Source organism: Schistocerca serialis, chromosome 11 (genome assembly GCF_023864345.2).
Source record: "Schistocerca serialis cubense isolate TAMUIC-IGC-003099 chromosome 11, iqSchSeri2.2, whole genome shotgun sequence".
In the NCBI taxonomy this organism is placed as follows: Eukaryota; Metazoa; Arthropoda; class Insecta; order Orthoptera; family Acrididae; genus Schistocerca; species Schistocerca serialis.
In genome coordinates, this window is record NC_064648.1 from 32,017,219 (window position 1) to 32,030,497 (window position 13,279).

Sequence of the window (13,279 nt, forward strand, 5' to 3'; positions counted from 1 at the left end):
TTCTCACTCTTATTAACTTGTACACAACGTTTTAGTAGTAATCTCTGTCTTGTGTATTACCCTTTCTTCCGCCTTTAAGCACTAATTTTTCAACCTAGTCCGATGCAGTCCTCAACAATCAATCTTGCCTTCTCATTCTGTACTTTAAGTCTCCTCTGACTTGCAGTTCTGGATGACTTTCCCAAAATCTACCCCTTTTCCTAGACCTCTCCAGTCCTTTTCCTTCACCCTTCTTCCTTCCCTTCAACTCTTCTGCCTGAAGAGGGAACCACTGTCTCCGAAAGCTTGCCAACCACAACTGTCTAATGTGTGTGTTCTGCCACCGCTTGGTGAGTACATTGTTTATCTATCCACTTTAATGAGCTTGACACTGAATTTAGTGGCCAAGAAAGTGAAGAATATTGTTGTTTCATTGGTTACTGAAAGCAATGATAGTTTGTCAGTTGAGTTACAGGTGCTCACCAGTGTTTCAAGATAAATACATTCGCTGTGCTCCAGCCAGCTCCACCACTTATGTACACAAGAAATTTTTGTGGAATACATGGTTGGACTTCATAGCTACACACATCCAAAAATAACTTCAGGTTTCAGGATATATTAGTCAAAGTCCAGTGCATGAATATATGAGGTCTGTTCAAAAAAATTTTGCAAATTACTCCACAAAATTTTTCTACACTTGTCTTTTACTTATTGTGTATGGTCTACTATGAAATACTCTTCCACAATTGGTAGACTGCTTCCAACACCATTTCCACTTCTGGAAGCAGTCTTGGCACACCACTTGCTAGACTGTGCAGAGTACTGTCTACAAATTTTTAACTCATCTATCACTGCAATATCTTCATCCTTTTGACAGGGTTTTCAACTTTGGAAATAAAAGAAGTCCACGGCTTCCACGTCTGGGGAGTATGGAGGATAAGGCAGCACACTGATTTTGTTTTGTGGAATAGTCACGCACCAACAGGGATGAATGTGTGGTTGCATTATTGTGACGCAAGAGCCATGAATTCTCTCTCCACATTTGAGGCCATTTCCTTCTCACATTTTCTCACAGGCATCACAACATATCTTGATAGTACAATTGATTGACAGTTTGTCCCTGGACTAATCCTTCAAAGGAAACTATCAGCATGGCTTTGACACCTGACCTGGCCTGATGAGCTTTTGTTGGTCTCTGAGAACCTTTCCCAATTCAATGTGAATGTTGAACCTCAGCCTCAGCGTCATAACCATAGATCCACATCTCATCATGAGTTATGATTCTCTTAATGAACAGCTCTCTCTCTCTCTCATTTGTGTGACCCAAAAGCTCTTCACAGATTGCAAGGAGAAGCTCTTTCTTGTCTCATGAACCATGGGATGAACTTGGTGGCTACATGACGCATTCCAAGAAACTGTGTCAGGATTTCATGACATGCTCCAACTGATACGTTACATTCTTCTGCAGTCTCTCAGACAGTCAGTCTTTGATTGGCAGACACAGTTTCATTGACATTCCTGATATGAGCATCGTCTGTGGACATCAGAGGGAGTCCTGAATGAAGATCATCTTTAACTTCTGTCCGGCCATTTTCAAACTGTGTGAACCATTTGTAACACAGAGTACAGCTTAAGTACTCATCACCATAGGCTTCCTGCATCACCTGACGTCTCTATAAAAGTTTTCTTGAGTTTCACGCAAAATTTAATACACACGTGTTGCTCCTCTAACTGCCTTTTTGAAATTCGCTAACTGTGGAATGCAACATTCTACTCAACAAAGCATTATGGCATTGAACAACAACTCACAGACGTACAACAATGCAAGTTCTGGCAGTTACACATTAGAAACAAGTGTGTGCATGGATGTCAACTGCATTTTACTCCAACACACCACTGCTGCAAAATTAGGAGAGTTTAGAAATTTTTTGAACAGACCTAGAGTTTATTGTTTGTAATATTCAAAATTTTATAACTTATTTTGAACTTTAAAAGCTGTCTTTATATGTCAGTCATGATTTTCATTAATGGAAAGTATTCTTTGGAACAATTTGAAAAAAAAAAAAAAAAAATGTTAAGGGGTTATTTGTGTGTGTATCCAAGCAACAGTCTTAATGACATCAGGCCACTACTCATGATCACAGAATCCTGTCAGTGTGTGTTTTGGATCTTATAGTGAGAAATAGTTGGTATTTGTTTTACTCAGCACTAAGGCGCACCAAATGTCTAAATTTAATCCTCTACTTCTGTTAAGGTAGTTCTGTGCTTTTGAATTTGTGTGGTCTGTACATCCTAGCTTAGTAATGATTGGATTAAACCACAGTAGCCGAGATATGAATTTGGGGCTTCTTTGTCCCAGTGCATGACCTATATTTGCTTATTTATCTGTTGTCTGATCAATCCTTGATCAAGAGTTACAAAGTTTTTCACGGCAGTTGCTTTCAAATGAATGTACCTACATGCCCTGCAATCACTGCCATCCAAGTTGATGGATTCTATTGACTGCAGCTTGACATCCACCCAGTACAAACACTTGTTGCCAGTGTTTACAGTTATTTCGTTGGGCCAGCGCACGCCAACTGTCGCAATCTTCAGTTTGTTGCCCCAGTCACACCAGAACATTGACCTGCAGAACAAATGATCATTGGCTTGCATGTCTTGTCAGATTAACAATTCTGAAAATAAAATTTAAACAGAGGAGGGTATAATTAGAAAACACAAAAATAAAATATCTTGTTCTGATAGAGACGCCATGGCTTACATCATCATACAGTTAGCAACTTCTAATCAGCTCCTAGTGGAAACCAAGAAGCTCAGCACAGTTCAAAACATAAAGCATTACAGTATATCCTACACTTAATACCATATACATTGAATCAATTCAGTATCACTATAGCCTATTCAAGTGAGATTACTGTAGTCAACTGTCCTAAAAGCAAAAATTCCCACAAGATGATTAAAACTACACTAAATATTAAAAGCATGTTGTGCTGTTACAGCTACAAATATTTAATTCATCACTATCACAGGGTGTCTCTCCAGTCTTAAGTACATCACGCTGGAACACCTCAAATGTAGGACAGATAACTGACCTATGAACTAATGCTTTGGAAAAGAAAATTTAAAGTATTGAAAATGAGCATATGCAACTAGATTCTAAGCCAGTCACAGGTTGTACTCTCCATTGAATGTAGGATTTAAAATTGACAGCATTTTGGATTATGTTAAAATTCCATTGACAGCATTTTAGACTATGAATGAAAATATTTCATTCATCATGATTTGTGTAATGTGTCCATGACAATTAACAAAATCATCATCTTTTGAAGAAGCTTTAAGCTTGTGACTTTCAAAGCATAGTTACCAAATGGTTCACTTAACGTTTAACTGATCAGAAGCATGAAGAGAGATACTGTGGAAGTCTGACTTGTTTGGGAGTGGGAAATAAAAGGACAGGCTGGTCCCAGCAAGAAGTTTTGTGGAACAGTGTAGTGCACCGTCACCTCTCCTATTCTTTGTGATTTTTGACAACAGTGACCAAGGTGGCAGAAGAAACTGGAGAAGACAAGACATAAGGAATACTGTTTAGGCAAAAGCAATACTGTTTGTATTGGTTATGATCTGGGTAAACAGGATATTCATGAACATCTGCATGCTTGGGAATAAGCAGTAGGGGATGAAATTTATTGTAAACAAATGTGAGATTCTGCTTCCAAGTAGAAAGATAGACCAACTAGCAGAATAAGGATAGGAGGAACAATTGAAAGTGGAGTGTGTGAAGTACTTGGGAAGTGTGGCAGAGGAAAATGGAAGAAGTGAGCCTTCAGTGAATGTGGCAGACAGGCTGAGGAATTCTTGCTAAGTGTTAAAAACCTGGTTTGGAGCAAGGATGCCCCACAAAACCAAAGAAGTGATGTACAGAAGTCACTACCATCTGAAACATGGGTAATGAAGGAAATATGTGAGCAGATTACAGGTGTGTGAAATGAAGTTTCTCAGAAGCAGGACAGCAGTAAGAAGAAGAGATGATATGGAATGGAAATGTGAGAAAAATAGTAAAAAGGAATGCTTACAGAGCAGGATAGAAACAACAAGGCTACAATGGCACCAAGGCTATGATGGTATGGGCACTTAAATTGAATGGAAAACAAGAGGTTTCCAAGAAGAGACATGAAATGGAGATGTGAAAGAAACAACAAAGAGGAAAGGCAAGGGACAGATGGCTGAAAAATGTGAAGCAGTGCTGAAAATGAGAGACAAGGACTGGACCAGAGTGAACGCAGACAGTGAGGAAACAGGACTATATGGTGAGGCTTATGTTCCAAACAGACCCAGCCTGGGGCTGGAAAATGTTCAAGATAAGCAAAATGTGGTAGACAGCTCACACAGCTCTGGTGAATATTCTAATGGCATTTAACAGGACACACTCTTTCTTCTCAAGCAAATCACCTATCTCATACCAAAAAGATAAATTAGGCTCACTTATGATTCTTATGTGATCAGCATAGCATACAACAGAGCTGCAATAGCACAACAAGAGTGCTGCAGCAGCAGTACAAGTAATTAGTTAAGGTCTTCATCCTTAATAAATGGAGTTTTACTTAGAAAGACTGTGCAAGGCAAGAATATCAACAATTGAGCACAGGAAGGGAACTCAACATTTAAGACCTCACTATTCCCAAATGTCCACATTTCTGAATGTGCATTTTCCACAATTAGCAGGAAGTCACAACCAGATCTTTCCAAATGCTCCTTAAATTCAGAATCAGAAATTTAATGTACTTTGTCTACGTCCATTCTATGTTAAATGGACTAATTTTCTGTGACAATTCCAGACAAACTACTCCTTGCACAGAAAGACAACATCCTGTGTATCCTTACTTCAAGAAGACAACTGTCTAAAAGCATGAGGCTGTTATGTCTTATGTTTTTACCAAGTTTGTTGGAGAGAATTGTGCGACATTTGACAATAATTTTCATAAAACAGTATAAGACTAGGAGCAAAAAACCACCACTAGCCACACTCCTGGACAAAGGGGAGCAAAGTACAATGCCATAATCGATTGCGAATTAAATAATGATGTTGAAGTATTTGCACAGGCCTTACAGAAACTGATACTACACCTTGATAAGTGGCCTAAATATAGGATTTTAATTTTTGGTGACATAAATATTGATATAAGGCAGAACACTCCTAAACAACTTAATCTTCTGAATATGCTAAGATCACATGACTTGCACTGCATTAATGGAAACCCAAGAAGACTGTCTGCCTGCCTTGAGTATGTAATCACAAATGTTGAGACAAATCGGTATGAACTAGGGCTATTCAATACTCATTATTTATCAGACCATAAAGGTATTTGGTTAAAATTGATAACAAAAGAGCCAGAATCTATCTCCAATAAAATTAAATACATTAGGCTTTTGAATGAAGAGAACATTGATAACTACAGAACACAAATAAAGATGACAAATTGGAATTACATTCTGCTAGAAAGTAATCATATCGAGAAGGCATTTACATTATTCATTAGTGCATTGTCAGATACATTTAAAACTTGCTGCACTAAAGTAATGAGAAAAAATAAGGGAACTATGAGGAAACATGGTCTCACATCAGTGCATAACTGGCTCACACCTGACCTACAAAGGCTCAGAACTCTGTTAATGATTTCCTATGACAAATCAAAAAATAGTGAAGCCAAAAAAGCAAACTACATAAGTTTGAGGAACAAATACAAGGCAGAAAATAGGTTAAGCAATTGCAAGGCAAATGATGATTATATTAGTAAGTCCCAAAATAAATGCAAAGCAGCCTGGACTGTTATCAATACTCATCTGGGTAGAAATAAAGATGCTAACAAAAGTAATTCATGTTATGCTTGTATCACACCAGATGAACATATCCATAAATGTGACAACAACCATATCTCAAATAATAGAAATTCATTTCTACAAAATTTTGAGGGTATGGTTCCTGTGTTTAAATGGAAAGAAATAAAAGTAACAGGTATTAAGACTGCAATAGCAAAATTAAGTTACTCAAAATCAGAAGACATTTATGGTCTCTCCAATTTTGTAATAAAAAAAATAGCAGATGTAATAGCACATCCACTCTGTTCTCTTATGAACCGGATGTTTGTCAGTGGCTGTTTCCCTTCATCCTTAAATATGGCAGTCGTTACTCCACTGCACAAGAAAGGTGACAAGTCTTGTCCTAATAATTACTGTCCAATCTCCCTTGTACCCATCATATCAAAAGTAGTGGAATATTGCATACAGCTCCAAATCAGTCAACATCTGTCTGTGAATAATATTCTTAGTGACTCTCAGTATGGCTTCAGGTCTATGGCAAAAGCAGTTGAAGATGTTGTTTCATATATATTGACATCATTCGAATCAGAATTATCAGTTAATACCACTTTTGTGGACCTCAGCAAGGCATTTGATTCTATCAGTCACAGGATACTATTAGAAAACTGCACTGCTATGTTATTAGAGGCTCAGAACTATCTCTGATCAGATCCTATATGAGCAACAGAAAACAAATTGTGCATTTTAACAATATGAGGTCAAATGTCTTGGATATCATGCAGGGTGTACCACAAGCCTCTGTATTTGGTCCTTTACTTTTTATAATATATGTAAATGACTTGCCCAGAACCATGTTATGTAAATCCACACTCTATGCAAATGATAAAACTTTTGTTAGAGCAGGGAAAGATTTAGGAAAATTATATGAGGAAAGTGAAGCTCATCTCAGAGCAGCCATCAAGTGGTTCCAGCTCAATGACTTGCATATAAATCATGATAAAACTGTAAATATTCTCTTTAGCTTGTGTGTTAAGAGTGATAAGATTGATTGTGTCTCAACTAAACTACTTGGGATCCATCTTGACTCAAAATTAACGTGGAAGAGTCATACCGATTATATTTGTACTAAGTTAGCACATGTGACATATTTGTTAGGTAAACTAAGGTCATGTGTTAGTGATAAGTTATTACTCAATGCATACTATGCCTTTTTCCACACCCATTTAACATACGCCACTATGTTGTGGGGAAACTCAGCTGGAGCAAAACAAGTTTTCATTTGGCAAAAGAAGGCAGTCAGATGCATCCATGGAGTCTTGTAGACCATATTTCAAAAATCTAAAAATACTAACAGTTGCAGCCCTCTTTATACTAAGTTGTCTGATACACACAAAAGAAAACCAACACAGTCACAAACTACGACAATCTATCCATCACCATGACACATGTTTAAACAGCAAATTGACATCCCAGTTGCTAGACTAAAGAAAACTCAAGATAGTTACAGGTACATGGGAGTAAAACTATTTAACATGTTGCCAATAGAGGCACATAATGGGTCACTGAATGAGTTTAAAAGTGTCACAAAGAAATGGCTTAGAGAAAAAGCTTTTTATTGAATAGAAGAGTTTATAATGTGCACTAAAGATGATCTTAAGTACTGGTACTAATAGAGTTTCACTTAGATTAAACTTATACATGTAAATATAATGCAAATACCTTGTGCAGCATCAAGAACAAATTTTTGTACCTTATTAGACAATAATGATCTACAATATATTAGACCATTTCTGTTACTTATGTAAACTGTATATGTACACAAATGATGACATCAATTGCATTTTAATGCCTAAAGATGGATAATAAAATAAATAAATGTCTGCTTGTGTTTGTGTATGTGCGGATGGATGTGTGTGTGTGTGTGTGTGTGTGTGTGTGTGTGTGTGTGTGCGAGTGTGTGCCTGTCCTTTTTTCCCCCTAGGGTGGGTCTCTCCGCTCCCGGGATTGGGGTGACTCCTTGCCCTCTCCCTTGGAACCCACATCCTTTCGTCTTTCCCACTTTCTTGGTGGGGCAGCCGTTGGTTGCGAGGGCTGGAATTTCGTGTGTATGTTTGTGTTTGTTTGTGTGTCTATCGATCTGCCGGCGCTTTCGTTCGGTGAGTCGCATCATCTTTGTTTTTGGATATATAAAATAAATAAATGTGCTGGAAGATAAAGATGTTGACAAGGAATTTCAAAATTCTGGAAAATTGAGTATATTTGAACTACAAAAATTAGGACTAAAGTTATTTGGTTTGATGCTGTTTTATTGTAGCAGTTTTGAAAGTACTGAAAATTGTTCACAGTCCAAACAATATTGGCAGGTGGTGAAAATATCTTATGTATCAATAGTTTATTTCAAATTCACTTATAACAGGAACTAAATACATGTAAGAAAGATGGAACATTTATCTGTTCAGCAAATGGTAAATGTGTGCTTTCAGAAAATGTGTGAGAGTACACAATTTTGTTCAACTAAATTTGGGACCTTTTCACCATAAGCATTAGAAGTGCCAAGCTTTCTGTATCCTTATCTGTAAATGGAGATATGCACCAATAATTTAATGTTTAAGATTATACTTTATTTATATTTTATATATAGGATATTCTCTATTGCTGGCCGGAGTGGCCGAGTGGTTCTAGGTGCTTCAGTCTGGAATTGCGCGACCGCTACGGTTGCAGGTTTGAATCCTGCCTCAGGCATAGATGTGTGTGATGTCCTTAGGTTAGTTAGGTTTAAGTAGTTATAAGTTCTAGGGGACTGATCACCTCAGAAGTTAAGTCCTATAGTGCTCAGAGCCATTTGAATGATTTTTTTATTATCTATTAGTGCAAAAATTTGTATTGTAGAGGTACTTCAGCAGCAAGCAGTTGTTTTAGTTCATCAGGAGACATCTTTATGTCACAGGAAATTTTGCAAAGCTAACACCACACAGACCACCCCAAGGGGACCTTTTAATAGCCAACTATATGAGTTGCCAATGAAAATGAGAAACGTCAAGAACTTATGTAGTTTTGGCATTTTGAATGCTCTTATGCATTCTTTCACCACCATCTAAGATTTCATTTTCTTATAACAATAAAGGATGGCAGCCAAAAACAGTTGCAGGATAGAATTTTTTTTTATTAAAATTCTTGACCAAGGTTTCGGTACTTATAAATATACCTTCATCAGAAGTACATTTCCTGAATAGAAAGACACATTCATTAGAAAAGCCATATCAACGAAAGTGAGAAACAGAAGCTTAAATAACGGTGAAATTGCTAAAGTAATAAAGGCACACAATCTTTAGTACTTACTAAAATTACATCATGCACTGGAGAATAATGAAACAATTTTAGTAAGTACTAAAGATTGTGTGCCTTTATTACTTTAGCAATTTCACCGTTATTTAAGCTTCTGTTTCTCACTTTCGTTGATATGGCTTTTCTAATGAATGTGTCTTTCTATTCAGGAAATGTACTTCTGATGAAGGTATATTTATATGTACCGAAACCTTGGTCAAGAATTTTAATAAAAAAAAAATTCTATCCTGCAACTGTTTTTGGCTGCCATCCTTTATTGTGAATAATTTTAACAGTTGCTGCTGCAGCCATGTTTAAAATCTTGAAATTTTCTCATAATAATCCTTCTGGCAGGAAAAAATTTGAATGCGGAGGAAGGTTCACATGTGATGTCTAAGTTAAACTGTAGTATCTTGTGGGTCTTATTTAATAGACAGTATAATTATTCCACCTTCATATATAGCTGCTGTATTGCACAGAAGAACTTAATGTGGTCTTTGTATCTAGCTAATACTTAAACATTAAAGTTTCATTGGCTTTCTTTAACCCACTTTTACAAAGGCAATCCTAAGTGAAATTTACATTTTTTATTCTTTATGGACTGTATACCAACATTTAAAGTTCCACTGCATTTTCCATTCCCCAAGAACAAAATTAAGTCTTTACCATCTGCAGAGAAACCAACACAATTGTCACTTGCTTCAGATTGATCATCTGATGTTTCAACACTTCAGTGTTCCTTTATATTCAAGACTTTTTGCTTGTCTCATAGTACTTTATGAAAAATATTTGTCTCAGTTATGATGATGACATTGCCCACAACTTTTATTTGTCATTAATAGGAAAGTTACATGCAGACTGGTAGTGCCAATTCTTAGTTAAAGATTATTTTGTGGCTACTGATGCTATAAAGTTATTCAAATTCTTCAGTTATCTTATAACTTACAGGAAACTTACTGCATCCTTAAGAGGTAAAATACATAAAGTGAAGCTGATAGGAAGCGATTTTAAAGGAGGAAAGTGTTGTAGCCCACACATTTTAGTTTGTACATGCAAGAAAAACAAAAATATGGAAAAGAAAAATAAAACATGTAAATGATACTTAAATTCCACCAGATGGCAAGTATTTAAAAACAGTGATTGATACTTCCTTGGAAAGAGGCTTTAAGACTAAAAGTACAACACTAGAGAGATGAGAGGTTAGCTTCAGATATGAGAAAGGTGTAGTAAAGTTACTGGCAATGTCAGAAATACAGAAGATATAAAATGTAGTTTGTGTACAGCGAGAAAAGCTTTCCTTGGAGTTAAATTTCTTTATCAACACATTATCTTATCTTGGAAAGTAGATTAAGGAAAGCCAAACCTACGTTTGAACATTACCAACACATTTTCTTTCTCGTCCTTCCCTCCTTGTTTTATTCCTTCTTATTATTACTATTTTAACTTTATTTATTTAATTTCCCTATCCACCAGTTACCCACTGTGTACCCTAATCCTGTATCACATTATTTACATTCATTCCGGAATCATGCATTCACTGTAGCCAAACTGCAACCCCACATACTTTTCCTCCGGTCCTGCTTAAACATTGGAATTACCCCTAAAGGACTTACCTTAAAAGTTCCCATCCCTTGGTGCAATCCCTCCTTCCACCAGTCTCTCCCAGACTTCCAGAAGCTTCAGTCCTTAGCCCTTACCCAACTTGTCCTGAATCTCTGCACTATTTCGTCTAACCACCACTCCCAATGGCTCCTATCTCTCATCAAAGTCCTCCACCTCTCAGACCCCTGCTTGGAGAACACACTCAGGAACATCATCCTAGAAGCAAGCTGTAAACTTGAATTCCATACCACACACTACCTGAAAAAACTATCCACAGTGCTAGTGCAACACTTAAGAAGTGGGGTCCCTCTCCCTATCCCTCACAAACACCAACCACAACAGAACCTGCAACAAACCCCCCTCATAGCCAACAAACCTAGCCTAGCCACCCTACTCAATCTCCCCATCCCAACACATACCCCACACAGGCCAAATCTCAACTATAACCACAGTCAAATGCCTCATATCACCAGTCCCAATTCAGTTCTAAACCTCTCATCCAGATCCCTCTCTCCTCCAGAGATATCTGTTCTATCAAAAGGCTTAACCTTTAGCCCCACATCTAAATTCAACCACACTGCCCTGGTTAAAGATCTTCTCTCATTCACCCAGAACCTCAACTTGACCACCCAAACACAGCCCCCAAATAGTAGACCCAGTGTTGAACCCTGTCTAGAACAGCTCCGACTGTCTTCTCAAAGGGATCCTCCTCCCTTCCCCCAAAACCATCCATTGCAGACATTTCAGGAATTCCTCACATCCAGTGTTTCCTCCCAGTCCTTTTTGAAGAACATTCCGACAACCCCCTAACATCACCCCAGCTGAATCCCGTGCCATTAAGGAGCTGAAAACAGACCACTCTATTGTCATCCTCCCGGCAGATAAAGGCTCCACAGCTGTGGTACTTGACCATGTGGAGTAGGTGGCAGAAGGACTGCGTCAACTCTCCAACACCTGAACCTACAAAGCTGTTACCCAGGATCCCATTTCTCCCATCCAGACTGAGCTGCAGAAAATCCTAAAAATCGAGGGTCCCTTACAAGGCCTCACATCGGCCTCCATAGACCTACTCACTCCACCTGAGTCACATACCCCTACCTTATACCTATTACCCAAAATCGACAAAGAGAACCATCCTGACCGTCCCATTGTGACAGGCTTCAAAGGCCCAACAGAACGTATCTCAGCTCTGGTAGACCAACACCTCCAACCTATCACCCGCAGACTCCCATCCTATATCAAAGACACAAACCACTTCCACGAATGCCTCAAATCAATTCCCACTCCCCTCCCACCTGAAACCTTTCTTGTCACCATAGATGTTACATCCCTTTACACAAACATCCCACATACCCATGGTCTCTCTGCCCTTGAACACTACCTCTCCCAATGCCCACCCAAAGATCTTCGAAAAACCTCGTTCCTTATAACACTTACCAACTTCATCCTCACCCATAATTACTTCACTTTTGAAGTCCAGACCTACAAACAAATCAGGGGAACGGCCATGGGAATCAGGATGGCTCCATCCTATGCCAACCTCTTGATGGGCCGCATGGAAGAGGCTTTCCTCAAGACCCAACAGCTGCTTTCCCTGGCCTGGTATAGGTTTATAGATGACATCTTTGTGGTCTGGACTCATGGTGAAGAAACACTCCTTAATTTCCTCCATAACCTCAACTCCTCTTCGAATCTGAATTTCACCTGGTCATTCTCCAAAACCCAAGCCACCTTGCTAGATGTTGACCTTCATCTTGTTGAAGCTCACATCCACACCTCTGTCCACATCAAACCCACAAACAAACAACAGTGCCTTCACTTTGATAGCTTCCATCCATTCCACATCAAACGCTCCCTTTCCTACAGCCTAGGTATTCGTGGCAAACGTATCTGCTCCAGTGACGAATCCCTCAACAATTACACCAAAAACCTGACCAGTGCTTTCCTCTCCCGCAACTATCCTGCAGACCTTGTCCACAAACATATCTCCCGAGCAATACATTCCTCCCTATCCCACAAGAATGTTCCTATCCCAAGACCACACAGAAGCACCCCCTTGTCACCCAATATTATCCTGGCCTCGAATACATCAACAAATTACTCCGCCAGGAATATGACTTTCTCAAGTCAAGCCCTGAAATGAGATCATCCCTTGACAATATTCTCCTCACACAACCCAGAGTTGCCTTTCATCACCCCCCTAATCTCCATAACATCCTTGTCAAACCCTACAATATTTCCACACCACCTTCTCTACCCAGCGGTTCCTACCCCTGTAACCGACCCCGCTGCAAAACCTGCCCCATGCATCCCCCCACAACCAACTACTCCAGCCCCGCTACTGGTAAAACATACACAATTAAAGGCAGGGCCACATGTGAAACAACACATGTCATTTATCAGCTGACATGCCTGCACTGCCAAGCCTTTTACATAGGTATGACGACAACTAAACTGGCTGAGCGCATGAACGGGTGCAGACGAACTGTCCGCCTAGGAGGTGTCCAATACCCAGTAGCGGAGCATGCCCTCCACCATAATTCTAGGGACCTAGGAA